Genomic DNA, 15,248 nt, shown 5'->3' with positions numbered 1-15,248 from the left:
TATGAATCCAACATCAATAAGGAATGATCTGAGGACTGGAAGCAAATTTGCAGCCACATGGCAATTTTTTTCCCATTTTAACAGTATCTAATTTTTCCAAATACATGCAAGGATCATTTTCAATATTCACCTCTGCAAAATATTGTGTTCCAAATTTTCTCCTCCTCTCCTCTTTCCCTTCCCCAACACAACAAAATATATTTCTGTATTTGTCATGCTGGGGGTAAAAAAATCAGATCCAAAGGAAAAAAAATGAGAAAAGAAAAAAAACAAAACAAAACAAGCAAATAAACAAATAAAAACGGTGAAAATACTATGCTTTGACTCACATTTGTCTCCATTGTTCTTACTCTGGATATGTATGCCATTTTCCAACCCAAGGCTATTGGAATTGCCTTGAATCTCCTCATTGTAGAAAAGAGCCAAGTTCATCACAGTTGATCATCATATAATCTTATTCTTACTGTGTTCAATGTCTCTTGATTTTGCTCACTTCACTTAGCTTCAGTTCATGTAAGTCTTTCCAGGCAGCCACATGATAGATATTTTATTATTTATATGTAAGGACTGAAACATTATATACAAGGTTATGTAATGCCGAAGAAACTGAGACAAGATAGAGATTAGAGAGTTTTAAATATTTTATTTAAAAGAGAGAGATTTACTGGGATGAATCCATGGTTTGGTCCCAGGACTGAAGGAGACTATCCTCTCCAAGAATCCAGTGAGTTCTCAATGATCTATATACACATGGCTCAGACATAGGAAATAGACTGAGGCAGAGGCGGAGTCAGAGCGCTGAGGGCTGGAATGGGGACTATCAATCTGGTTCTGACAGGTTGGGAGGAGGCGTGGGGGACATCTGATAAAATGGATTACAGAATGGGGAGAGGCACCCAACATTCTGATGATGCTTAAGTGAAGGTCTTTCTCCTTATGGAGATCATCATGATTAGGAGGGAGGGGCAGTGTTGCAGGATTGAACAGAATAATTAGGAACCGAGGCAGAACAATTTAGGGAAACTGAGTCAGGACAACTAGGGAAACTGAATCAGGACAATAAAAGGAAACTGTGGTACAACAGTTACCTGTTCATTCCTGTGGCAATTTGATTACATTATTCCAAAATCTTATAAGTCTCAGTGTCTGAGGCTGGATTTGAATGAACTCTTCCTGAGTCTTTGAAGTCTTCCTGACTCCACACCTGGAACTTAATCCACTGTACCAACCAGCTGCCCTTAGCAGCTATTTAGTATTTATCTAATATGTGCCAAGTACTTGTCTAAGTACAGAAGTAGAATTGTAACAGTTTCCATCAACAAGAAGTTTACATTCTATCAGAGGAGACATCAAATGCATGTGTAGTAATATTCAAAATAGGTATAAAGTGAATTTGTGAAGACTGCACCTGGTGTGGGGGGAGGGAAGAGATGGGTTCAGAAATGCCCTTATGTGGAAGGTGGGGGCTTCAGCTGTTTTAAAGGACTCTTTAAAAGAATACATTCTAGACATGGGATAGACAGTACATTAGGAAGAGCAAAAAAGGCCAGTTTGCCTGAACTTCAGGGGATTAATGTGTAAGATGCTGAGAAAGCAGGACAGCACCACATTGTAAAGGACTTTAAATATCCAAGAGAGGAATTTACATTTGCTCCTTGAGGTTATAGAGAGTCACCAGGATTTATTAAGCAAAAGAAAGACATGATCAGACCTGTACTGTAGGAAATTCAATATGGCAGCGAGATAAAGGATGGAAAACACTTCAAGCAGGGAAGTCAATCTGGAACCTAGTAATAAAATCAGGCAAAAGGTGATAAGGGCCTGAACCAGTGTGATATATCATAGTCCCTACTAGAATGCAAGCCCCTTAAAGTAAAAAAACTCTTTTTGATTACATTCCTCCACATTGTGCAATATTACTTTGAGTTTCCCCCACCCCCAAGAGAAACTGATAGGATTTAAGCAATTCAGCTATTCCACAGACACACCCTTATAAAACCATAGAGACTTTTTGTCTGAAGTCCAGAATTATTTGGTCATAAGCTTAGCTGTATTTTTCCAGTTGTATAGTTGATGATTTTTTTTTTCCATACACTCAAAATTAGCATGTAGGAAACAATTAAAAAGAATCCTTGGAAGATAAGGGGGCAAATCATTTATTTATTCACAGAATATATATTGAGTACTTCATTTGGTAAGTAGGATAAAAAGAGTATTTGGGATAACAGAATCCTGAGAAGACTGAGTACTGATTTTTAAAATATTTTTAGATTCCTATATGAAAATTTTGACAGACTATTTAGCAGCCCCCAATCATAAAAGAAAAAGAAATCAAACAGAAAAAGCAATTGACATCTAGAAGAGTATTTCCAAAGTGAAAAAGAGTCCAGTTTAAATCCTCTCCTTTGAATAAATTGTAAAATGGTTACTCAAAAATCCTCTGCTATATAGGGCCACCCAGTTCCAACCCTCTTTTAAAAATTAACTTTTAAAATACTAGAATGGGAATTTATATGATTTCCTTTTTAAGAAGTCTCTCAAATAAGATAGATACTCACCCTAGCTTAGGTGTGGCCCTGCTATAAGGAAAATTAAGTCAGTTGACCTTTCAGAGCTAGATAATTCTATGATTATTATGAAGATTATGTTATTTTCCCAAATGGAACCACTGTAACTGTAAAGAAATTGCTGAAATTAGTATATTCTTGTTCTTGATTTTTGTATGTTCATTAGTTTATTCAACACCTAATATTTACGTTAGTCTTAGGAGGTATTCATAGAGATGACATAAGAAACATTGCAGTACAGAAAGACAATTTAGGAGTCAGAAAGACTGGATTCAAATCCCAAATCAGCTAAATATAGATTACCTAATCCTGGTCAAATCACATATTCTCTCAGTGCTCTAGGTAACTAAGGCTGCAAATTGCCAGTCTTCCTTTGTAGACACTTAATTACCTCATCTATAGTTCCCTTAGATCAGTGAAATCACAGGTTCAGAGCAATAATCAATACCCTCAAATAGAAGAGCAGTGTATGATAAAATAGTTTATTAGATATTTTATATATGCATTCTTATTTCTCCTAATTAAATTAGAAGCATTTTTTACTTCCATGGATTTCCATAAGCTGTTCTCTGTGCTTGGAATGTATTTTCCAATGGGAGCTTCAGGATTTTCAAAGTATTTTAAAGATATTAATTCTTTAGATTCTCACAACTGGCTCTTGAAGTAAGTATTGTAGGTATTATTATTTCCATATTAGCAGGGAAAAGTATGGTTGAGTAAAGGCTATATGGGCTTGACCATGATTTTAACTAGCAAGACTAGGGATTTCATCTCAGGTCTCTGAACTTTAGGTCCAGCATCTCTTTCCATTTTACTGCAATGCCTCTCTTATTAAGTAGCTTCTAAATAAACATTTGTTGAATTGAATTCTGTTGCCTCCAATATAACATCTAAGAATATTGGATTTGAAGTCATGGAAAAAAATTTAAATCCTTTCTTTGACACAAACCGTAGCAGCTTTTTCTATGGTTATTTCTATCTAGGCTCTGGATAATATACACTGAGCAAAGCCAATCAGCTTTTAAGTGAAAATTATTTCTATCTGCATACATACATAGATGCATACAAATATATGGGTATATGTATATACCCATATATTTATGTCCATAAATATCAAGAAACAAAAATCTCTAAAGAGTACTCTGATAACCATAGTTTATTTATATATATATATAAATTATTATTATTATTATTATGTACTTTATTACTATGCCATAGTGGAAAAAAAATTGAACTTTGAGACAAATGACCTGGGTTCAAATATAGCTCTAGCACGTACTTATTGTTTGTCCTAGAATAAACTGTTTCATCTTCGGTAGGACTCTAAGATATTTCTTCATTTTTCTCATCAATAAAATGAGGGAGATGGAATTAGATGACTTCTAAAGCAGAGTTATGCTAGTAAATGTTTAACAACCAAACAATACAGAACATACTTTTATTTATTTGTTTGAAAGTTAAAAGGATGTTATTTAATACTCCAAGGCAATAAACTGGGCGATGTCTACCCTATTCAAACCATACACTACTTTTTATAGACAAGAATAAATAATTTATGTTGAAGGATAAGACAATACTAATTGGTACATGTTTCATTGAGAAAATAGAAATGGGTCTAGATTTGCTTCTCCTATTTTATTGGCTAATGGGATCGGTGCTAAGGAGATGGGACCATCTTCTTCTGCTAGTTGAGTGTTTCATACTCAAAGGTCAAACAAAATTAAAAATGGGTTCAAACTTGGGATCACTTAGACTTTACATATACACACATACACAAACACACCTTTTGGTGTTAACCATACTCATGGTGCAACATCACAATAGGATCATATCATTCTTCTATCCTAAACTGCAACATCCTTGTTTAGGGGGATTTAAATTGGGAATCAACCAAGAAAGGCACTCTAAAAATAAGTAGCATACTATCCCTATGAGGACACACAAAAGAAAACCCCCAAACAAATGCTTTAGTCATGAGAAATTTGGGAGCCAAGAGCTTAGCCATTCCCATAGGGACCTGGGTTCCATGCCATTCTTCTGCATAGAACTTGTATCTCATGTTACACATAATGCAGAATTGGTGGCTTAAAAATAAGTCTTAAGCTCCAAGATGTGAGAATTGTGAGAGGTTAGTTATCTTTTCCCAATTAAAAGTGAATGAGTGGGGAGACTCATTTTTCCAGTCCATGTATCTAAGTTTGTCTAATTGAATAAAAAAATAATAATCACTGCACCTGTATAACCTGTATTGGATTTTGGATTGCTTACCATTTTGGGGAGAGGAGAGATAGAATTTGGAACTCAAAAACTTAAAAAGAATGTTAAAAATTGTTTTTACTTTTAATTGGAAAAAAAGGAAAATAAAACATAATAACAATCGTCACTTGCTTACCCACATGCTTGCCCTCACATTCATCAATGGCATTCTTTCCCCAAAAAATAATCCAACACACATCCAGCAGTTGTTACAATTAAAAGCACAGCTGACATGGTGAATCAGACATACAAAAGTGTTGGGTTCTTCTGTTCTCCTAATCCCAAACATCCAAAGCAGGGCATAAAAGGTTAATAAAAAATACAGAGAGGAAGTAAGTGATTGGGTTCTAATTATCACAGTCAAGTAAAAAAGCAGTCAAAGACCTCTGATTAGTGTTGGGTTCCTTTTCAGCTTAACTGAGTTGAAGTGAGCATTAGGGATTGTTTTCTCTGCTACGCTGAGGTCAGTCATGGAAGGCTACACATGAGAGTGATGGATCCAGTATGTCTACATAGCAGCTTTGGTGGCAGTATGATTGACTAGTCAGTAGAATCTGGAAAAGCTTCTACTTAGTAGCTCATTTAACTTCTGCATACCAAAACTCATAAATTTGGGCAATTCATGAAAGTCCCTCTGTAGATTTTCAAATTGGGGGCACCCAGTTTCTTTTCTGTTTTATCACAATGTTCTTCCACAGGGAGCTGAACTGTTAGCAAGAAAGCTAGAAACCACACTATGGGGTTCTGCATAAACACAGTGGACTTCTGACCCCTTTGTAGTACAAAGGCCAATGTTCCCAAATTGGTATCAGTCCAAACAAGCAGTTTGCAGAATGGATAACAAATCCATAACATGATCAGAACCAATAAAACAAGCAAAATGACAGCAAAGTAAGTAAAGAAACCCACCACAATGGTGGCTTTAGGATCTTTAGCAAAGTCCATGATTATCAGGAGTCTAGCCAGCATTTCCTGAGTATCTTAAACATCTATGCATAAATCAGGGCAAGATGTTGGAGGCGTTTCCTCAATCATCTTCAGGTTTCATGTCATTTATAGATGTTCTCCAGGACACAGTTTTAAGTTTAGTCTACTTTATTAATATTTTCTCATGATTTTTTCAAATATAGACAAAACAATAAATCAAGCCCAGATTTGTAGTATTGACCAACTTTGCTTACAATCAAAATATAACAATGAACTCTAGTTGGAGATGACTTGACACTCTTGCTGTAAAGATCTCTTCTACTTCTAAATCTCTTAAAAATATTTTATTCTTATATTTTGGTTTCAGATAATTTTTATTTCCAAATGTATTCTTATCTTCTCTCTTACATAATGAACTATCTTGTATCAATTAGTTTTGTTTTGTTTTTTTTTAAAGGAAAAAATATTTCAGCAAAATCAAATGAGATCAACAGTGCCTGACAACATATACAGTATTCCATACCCATAATCCTCAACCACTATAAAAAAAGAGAAGTGAATTTTCTCACTACTTTCCACAGGGCCAAGTTTATTGATCACTAAACTTATGCAGCATTCAGTTTCATTTTTCTTTAGTTCTTTCCATTGATATATTATAATCTTTATGTATATGATTTTTTTAGTTCTGTTTATTTTACTCTGAATCAATTCAAATAAGGTTTTCATAGTTCTCTGAATTCTTCATATTGGTCTTTTGCTATGGCATATATACTGTGATTTATTTTCTTTTCTGCCCCTAAACCTATAATCCAGTAAAATGCTTTATGGTCCTTAGTCCTCAGCGCTGCCCAATGCCTCCACAAATTCCAGAATAGAGAATTTAGAGATCGACTCCACCTTAGAGATCACTTCACTGCTATCTGATCTTTTTTTTTCCCTGTGTCTTGCCTAAATCAAAGGTAGTAAATATTTTACTATGTCTTTCAAATCTCAAACATTTGATTCCAGTGACTGTAAAATCAAAAACCTAGGATTTTTCTCTACATTATGTACCCAAGATTTTGGAGTCACCTAAAGATAAAAGATGCCTTATTTCCAAGTGACAGGGCTTCATAGGTTTAGTTCTGACTCAGACCATTCCAAGAGCTAAGGACTTAATGTCAAGGAATTTGAAAGGACATTAGAGATAATCTATTCCAACTTCTTTTAACAGATAAGGCAGGGTGAAGATGACTTGTCTAAAGTAAAATAGATAATAAGCATTACCCAGCCTACTCCAAGAACACAGAATCGTGGAATTTGAAAGGTTCATTAGAGATGACCTATTCCAATCTCCTAGCATACAAGAAATCTGAGACATATAAGTAAAGAAATAAAAACCAGAGGAAAGATTTGAACCCAGGGCCTTACACTCTATAATTCACTGTGCCCTCCTCTCTTAACTCCTCTCTCTGAGGCAGAAATAGACAAGGACCTTTTCACGTCATTGTTGGGGGTGAGGATGTGGGATCAAATCAATTCCCAAATTACTAAGGTGATTCTGGCCATTTACAAAAAAATAGATACTTTAGTTTTGGAAGAATTGCTGCTAGAACTTCTTGGGGCTCTTGTTTACTTTAGCAGGTGTGTCTCCTCCTTTTTTTTTCTGCCTAATAAATAATTTATGAGTGTTAGATATCTGCCCAAAGATTTAAGAGGAAGGGAGAGGAATTCTATGTTAATTAGTCTTATTTGAACAGAATGAAATATCAATCAAAGTGTAAGGAAAAATTTTCTTCAGGAAAACAAAGAAAGGATTAAAACCTTTTCTTTGATCTAGCCATTCTCCAATTGATCAATGGTCAAAAGATATGAACAGACAATTTTCAGATGAAGAAATTGAAACTATTTCTAGCCATATTGATGAGATTTAGATTTGGGGTACCCAAATGAAATTAGGGTTATTGGTTATCAGGAAGTTAAATGAGGTCTAGTGGCAGGTTTGGGATTCAGGGAGTCAAATGGAGCTCCCCTGCAATCTCTGTGGATTTGGCACAAGGGTAGAGAGTTCTGGGGAACTCCCTTCTGACGGCGCAGAGGCTCCCTGTAAAGGAATTTACAGACCCGAAAACCAAGATTGATAAAAGAGGTTTATTATGGGGACTGGAAGTAAGGTTAAAGTCTAGTTAGGGAAATAGGTGTGGGTAAAGAGAATATGGCACTGGAAACAGTATTACAGTGGGCAGAGACCCTTGGCATGCCAAGCATAGGGCTGGCATGTTTGGAACCTCTGCAAAGAGAGGATTTTAGTTTGGGTCTTTTTATAATGAGAGATTTAGCTAAAGGGGGTGCATGGGGGAGCCCCAAGTTGGCTCAGATCCAATGGGGACTGGGACAAGCCCGGATCTCCTATTGGAATTCAAAGGGGTGCTTTTGACCAGGATTTGTGAATCAAAGGGTCTAGTTTCCTGAATTGATAATGCATCAGCTGGGAGGGGTTGGGAATCAGAAAGGAATAAATCAATCTGAAAGAACTAATTTCTTAAAGGGACCACAACCCTCTTCATTCCCCCCTCAAGCAGTTAAAACTTAAATTCATTTAAGAGGGAAAAAAAGGACTTGGGGCAAAATCTCTTATTGAGGCAGAATTGAAGGAGAATTTTCTACTTCAAGGATTTTCAGAGTATCGGGGTCCCCTCTTCAATATGAAAAGATGCTCCAAGTTGTTATTAATCAGAGAAATACAAATTAAGACAACTCTGAGATACCACTACACACCTGTCAGATTGGCTAGAATGACAGGGAAAGATAATCTGGAATATTGGAGGGGATGTGGGAAAAGTGGGACACTGATACATTGTTGGTGGAATTGTGAATACATCCAGCCATTCTGGAGAGCAATTTGGAACTATGCTCAAAAAGTTATCAAACTGTGCATACCCTTTGATCCAGCAGTGTTTCTACTGGGCTTATACCCCAAAGAGAGCTTAAAGAAGGGAAAGGGACTGTATGTGCAAGAATGTTTGTGGCAGCCCTGTTTGTAGTGACAAGAAACTGGAAACTGAGTAGATGCCCCTCCATTGTAGAATGGCTGAATAAATTGTAGTATATGAATATTATGGAATATTATTGTTCTGTAAGAAATGACCAGCAGGATGAATACAGAGAGGCTTGGAGAGACTTACATGAACTGATGCTGAGTGAAATGAACAAGATCAGGAGATCATTATATACTTCAACAACTACTATATGATGATCAATTTTGATGGATGTGGCCCTCTTCAACAATGAGATGAAACAAATCAGTTCCAATTGAACAGTATTGAACTGAGTGATCTACACCCAGCAAAAGAACTCAGGGAAATGAGTGTGAACCACTACGTAAAATTCCCAATCCCTCTAGTTTCGTCTGCCTGTATTTTTGATTTTCTTCACAGGTTAATGGTACACCATTTCAAAGTCCGATTCTTCTTGTACAGCAAAATAACTGTATGGACATGTATACATATATTGTACTTAACATATACTTTAACATATTTAACATGTATTGATTGGTCTACCTGCCATCTGGGGGAAGGAGTAGGGGGAAGGAGGGGAAAAATTGGAACAAAAGGTTTTGCAATTGTCAAGGCTGAAAAATTACCCATGCATATATCTTGTAAATAAAAAGCTATAATTAAAAAAAAAAAAGTATTATTTAAAAAAAACAATCGTTTCTTTGGTGTCAGAACACAATTAAATATACTTAGAGTTAAAAGCACAAAATCAATGGAGAACTGAGGTATAACAGTCACAGAATGTCAAGAATATGTTTCAGATGAAAATTCAAGAGGAAGTGTTCCAAATAAAAGAAATTCTCAGTTTTAGTTCATCTTTTATTGTTTGTGTGATAATTTAAAAGTGTATATAGTGTGAAGACAGTTTTGTGGCTAAGGTGTCCAAGACAGTAAAGAGAAATGTCTAAAAACCTAGTGATGAGATCATGAAGATTTAGCTCCTAGGTCTTTTCCTGATCCATACAGTCTATGTGACAAAGGCTGCTTATTTATCCAGGCAGCTGTTTATTATTTAAGTTTTCAAGAAGGATTCAGCTCCCTTTATAGAGTTTTCTAATCCAGGAGTTCCCTGGCATAGGACTTCCATTGCATTCCTAGCTCCAAGACCTCTCTGCCCCCATCCCACTAGGGATATGCCATTTGGTTGATTTCTATCAGGAGTTGAAAATCAGAGCAGGAGGACAAGCTGTAAAACTCTCCCACCTGAACACAACCCAAACAAAATAACTTAAACCTATAAACATAATGATTTTATCTATGGAGAATAATTACACTTTTATTGCTTAAATTTTTAAGTAATGAGTATAAGGTCATGAACCCTTCAAATTTATAATTTTTACATGGTTTTAATAGTAGCTCTTTTGGTTTATTCTTTTATTTAAAAAAATAATTCTGAATTTTTACAGTAAAGCTTTTTAAAAGTAGTATTTTACTTTTTCAAATTACATGTAAAGACAATTTTCAACATTCACTTTTCATAAGGTTTTGAGCTTCAGATTTTTCTCCTATCTTATCTCCTTCCCTTCCCCAAGGCAGCAAGTAATTTGATATACATTATAAATGCACAATCATGTAAAACCTATTTCCACATTAATCATATTGTGAAAAGAAACAGAACAAAATGAAAAAGCCATTAAAAAAAAGTGAGAATAGTATATTTCAATCTGCATTTAGACTCCATCATTTCTTTTTCTGGATGTGGTCAATATTTTCCATCATGAATCCTTTGTAATTGTCTTGGACCACTGTATTGCTGAGAAGAGCTAAATCAATTGTTGATCATTGCACAATGTTGCTATTGCTATGTACAATGGTTTTCTGGTTCTGCTCACTTCACTCTTAATCAAATCATGTAAGTCTTTCCAGGTTTTTCTCAAATCTACTTGCTACCCACTTCTTATAAAACAATATTCCATTATAGTCATATACTATAATTTATTCAGCCATCCCTCAATTGATGGGCATTCTCTCAGTTTCCAATTGTTTACTCACAGACACACACACACACACACACACACACACACCCTGCTTTAATATTTTTGGGCCCTTTTCCCTTTTTTGTGATCTTTTTGGTTAAAAGTATTTCTAATATTTCTGCTAGATAGGCAATAAAGCAAGGGGAGCAAGGAGTCTGGATTATTTCAAATATCTCTGCTGGTTGAGCAAGATTTGCTCCTTTCTCAAAGTCAGATAATTAAACAGAAACTTGGGCCTAGAGTCTGGACTACTTCAGTTTACTGTCTTGAGAAGTCTTTAGTTTCTTGTCTCACTCATAGGTATCCCTCTTCCATACGTTACAGATGAGAAAAGTGAGGCCCAGAAAAGTTGTCATATATCTACTCAAGATCACTAGCATAGGAAGTGGAAAAAATGACAATTGGAACAGATCCTCTAATTTCAAATACAGTACTCTTTTCACCTCACCATATCTGCATTCTCTATTCTAAATTCAATAATAAACATTTATCTTCATAAAGTTTAGAGCTAGAACAAGCTTAAGAGATCAGGTCACATAATCACAAAATGTGAGAGCTAGAAGAGACTTCAGAGGCAATCTTGTTCATCTGGTATCTGACCAAAAATCCCTTCTATAGCAAAGTTTTCTAGCTTCTATTCTAAGACCTCAATGTCTGGATTACTTTTCTGATAACACTATTCCTCTTTTGATTATCTGTGCATGTTTTGATCTATATCTAGCCACTGGACCCAGATGACTCTGGAGAAGAAAATGAGCCCCCCATCACTTACATCCAATTCACTTGAAAGTCATGGCATTACCTCCCTGGTGTCATAGTCTGTAATGCCAGAGAAACTGAGGCAAAATAGAGATTAGAAAGTTTTTCATATTTTATTTATTGGAGAGCTTAATTGATTGACTGGATCAGACTCTTGTTTCAAAGTATCCAGTATTGAATGTGAAATTCCAAGTTTTTTTATAGGACTTCAGTGAGAAGAAAAACAAAGGCAGAAGGCACAGAGCGGGAATTTTCAGAAACAGACCATAAATTTAGTTCTGATAGATTGGGGGTAAGAACTATAAATTCTTACTAATTGGGAGTTAAGGAAGTGTTCAGCTAGAGACAGAAAGTCTAGAGAAATAGAGGTAGAGGATGTCAATTAGGTATCTGAGATAGGACAATTGGAGTCTTATCTTTTGGAATGTCAGAGTGGCCTGATCTTTATAGCCCTAATTATCTCAGCCCTGATGAACAGAAAAGGGGAGGGTTGCATACTAACTCAGGGAAATTAAGATATTACAAGTCAGGAAAATTAATATAGGGGAACTGAAGTAGAACAATTCAAGGAGACTGTAGCACAACAGTCCTTTTAAAAAATGGAGGACAAACAATAACATTCTCTAATTGTTAAAAAAAAAATTTCCCTATGCTTTCTTTTCTTTTTTTTTTCCCCACATATTACTGATATTATGAAAGAAAAATCAGAACAAAAGGGGGAAAGCATGACAAAGAAAAAAAATTGAAAATAGTATGCTTGCTTTTACACAGAGCTTCCATAGTTCTTTCTCTGGATAAAAATGGTATTTTTTCATCCCAAGTCCATTGGAGTTGTCTTGGATCACTATATTGCTGAGAAGAGCTAAAGTCCATCATAGTTGATCATCCCACAATCTGGCTTTTGCTGTGCACAAGGTTATTCTGGTTCTGCTCACTTCAGTCAGCATCAGTTCATGTAAATCTTTCCAGGCTTTTCTGAAATCATATTGTTGATCATTTCTTATAAAATAATAGAATTTGATTATTTTCAAATATCACAACTTATTCAGCTTTTCTCCAGCTGATGGGGATTCACTCAATTTACAGTTTTTTGTCATCAAAAAAAGAATGGATAAAAAAACATTTTTGCACATGTGGGTTCCCTTTTTTATTTTCCTTACACTTTCTATGTGAGATATGTATGTCCAGAAGGATTGTCTAAATGAGAGAAAGCAGGAAGGGAAGCATGGAGAGATTTCTCTGAAATGTTGTCCACCTTTGCCTTGAGGAGACAGGAAAAGAATTATGAGGTAGGTCATTCTTTGCTCCAGTTTCTGAGAGGCACATTAAATTCAAATAATATCTATTTGTCCTCTGCTATGTCGAGAGACATAATTTTCATATTCAAAATAAATGCCATTAGGTTCCCTGGTCATTATTTCTTCAAGACAGAGGAGAAGATAACTTTTAGCTTTCTTTTGTTTTCCCATCAAATGTTAGTTACACCTTTAGCATACTTACCATCCCACCAAAAGCAAGCTACACATAAACCCATCACAAAAAGAACAGTGAGTAAACTCATTTATTCAAATAAATAGTAGCGCGAAATTGGAGAAGTTATATAGATTCAAATATACTTGAAAATCCACTGAAAGAATCAACTTTTCTGCTTGGAGTAAGGTATCTTAGCTACAATCAAGAAAGGTATCTAATTTTCCCCAAGGAAAAGTTTCCCAAAGTATCTACTAAAGCAATTTGAAATTCAGGGACAAAGTGAGGATTTTGTTTTCCCTACTTCTGTGCTTTCCAACGTCTATCAAATGTCTGAAGTCAGTCCCTAAGAGAATCTTGCACCAAAGCTTGTCTTAGACTTCAACAAACATTTTTCTCCCTTCCAAAGCCCTCCCGCCAACTCCTGCCCTCACCTAGTCTTGCAGCATTCTCTCAGCTAATTAGAAAATCATCATACAAAAATGCCCTAGGCTGTGCTTGGCTAGAAACCAGGGTTATACCTACATCAAAATACATCTGCCTCTATTGCTTCTTCTTTTTACTTCTACTTCTAAGGCCCAAAACAGAATAAGCCTACTAACTTCCCTTCTATAGACTAAATTAATCCTCAGTTTCATCAACCCAATTTCACATGCCTTGTTCTTTAGTTCTTTCAACCATCCTGATTGTTCTCTTCTTAGCTCAAACTTATTTTTATCCTTCCTAAAATATAGAGACCTAAACTGAAAATAAAAACTAAAAATAGCTAGCCTAAGGCTTTCTCCAATGTCAAGTCTTGAAGGCCAGCTCCAGACAAGAAAGTCCTAGATATTAGTCTTTTAGCTTTTGTGGCTTCCAAGGCTTTTTTTAGCACAGCTCTCCCTGAGACAAGAGCCTCTCCACTTTCTACTCTGGGGTCTTCTCTAACCCAGGATCTTTTTTTTTTTTTTAAACTTCCCTTGCTTCCCTCTGCCCATGCTATATTGCTTTTCAGCTTCCTTTTGTGTGATGTCTTCTCCCATTACATTGTAACCTCTTTGAGGGTAGAAATTATCTTTCTTTTCTTTTCTTTTCTTTTTTTTTTTTTTTTGGTTATTTCACATCACTCATTCATCTTCCTCCCACCATTCTTGGATAAAGAAGTGACCATTCTCTTGCCAAGACTCTCCCCTTTGTATGCACTCTTGATTCCTTCCCCTTTCATTTCCTTAAACAGATCATACCTACCATCACCCCCACTATCATCTTTCTCTCCTCCCCTGATAGATTCTAGTGAAATCAAATCTCTTCATCTTTGAAGAGCCTTCATTTTATCATACCATCCTCTCAAGACATTAGTCTATATTTCCCCTCTCCCTTCTTGGCAAAACTCTTTGAGAAAGCTGTTATTTTAAGAACCTCCATTTTCTTTCCTCTTAATTGCTGCAATCTAGTTTCTGATCTTATTATTCAATTGAATTTTTCTCTTTGAAGTTAACATTTATCTTTTCTTTTTTTCTGATTCCAAAAGCAGTGTAAATATTTATTGAGTGAATGAATAAGTAACAATTATTATCTTCAAGCACAATAGAGATTTGGGGAAATAGGAAAGATGAATTGTTCTTTTCATCCATGGAGGAGCAAAGAGGAAATTTTCTTAAAGTAGGACAGATGGAAGAACTTTGCTGGTAATTCTCAAGGCTGGCAATGAGACTTCCAAACACAGGAGAGAGGAATCAAGGGAAGGTTTTGAAGTCTTCTCCTCCAGAGATATCAAGATACTGGATGACTAATTTTCTCCTTCCAAGGTCGTCTTCTGCTCAGCTTTACTGAACCCTAAGATCAACTGTAGTATTTATGACTTCAAGTTTCAGCTAATTGATATAGTTCTGAAATTTGATCTTTAACTTCTCTTTCTCTTAACAGCATATTCAGATTCTGTTCTTGCTGTGAACCACATAATATCTTACAGTTAGTAAACAAATTTTCATCTTACATTTACACAACGCTTTAAGGTTTGAAAAGGATTTTAGAAATATCTCATTTTATCATAATTCTGGGAGCGGACACTTGGGAGGCATCCCCTTTTGGGGGCAGTTAGGTGGTAAAGTGGATAGAGTACTGGGCCTGTTGTCAGGAAGATTCATCTTCCTGAATTCAAAATTAATCTCAGACACTAGATTTGTGATAGGCAAACTCCATTTGCCTCAGTTCTTCATTTGTAAAATGATCTAGAAAAGGAAATGGCAAACCACTTCAGGATCTTTGCCAAAGAGTCA

This window comes from Antechinus flavipes, chromosome 3, assembly GCF_016432865.1.
Source record: "Antechinus flavipes isolate AdamAnt ecotype Samford, QLD, Australia chromosome 3, AdamAnt_v2, whole genome shotgun sequence".
NCBI classification, from domain to species: domain Eukaryota; kingdom Metazoa; phylum Chordata; class Mammalia; order Dasyuromorphia; family Dasyuridae; genus Antechinus; species Antechinus flavipes.
This window is presented reverse-complemented; position numbering follows the sequence as displayed.